Raw genomic sequence first — 377 nt, 5'->3', positions numbered from 1 at the left:
AGAGAGAGAGAGAGAGAGACCCTCCTTGTGCTCTCCTTTTTAAAGCTCTCAGAAACACACCCCTGACCACCATTATTAATCCATTCACTAAGGCTTGGTCCTACAATCTAATCACCTCTTCAAGGCCCTACCTTTCGATGACCATAACAGGGTTTCCCACCCTCAACAGTTACAGTGGGGATTAAGCTTCAATGAGGTTGGGGACATCCAGTCTAGAGCAGGACAGCCTTAGACTTTGTTAAGGCTATTTTCCAGTTTCACAGCCTCTTTCACCAGTTCCCACCAGCTATCAGTCTGATGGTGTGGATGAGAGTGAGTGCTTCAGCTGGACTGCCTCCCTGGCCAGAATGCAAACTTATTCATTTCAGAAATTATTT

The sequence above is a fragment of the Galeopterus variegatus genome, unplaced genomic scaffold (genome assembly GCF_000696425.1).
Source record: "Galeopterus variegatus unplaced genomic scaffold, G_variegatus-3.0.2 Scaffold10602, whole genome shotgun sequence".
NCBI lineage: Eukaryota > Metazoa > Chordata > Mammalia > Dermoptera > Cynocephalidae > Galeopterus > Galeopterus variegatus.
The sequence above is the reverse complement of the archived record's forward strand: the minus strand, read 5'-3'. Positions refer to the sequence as shown.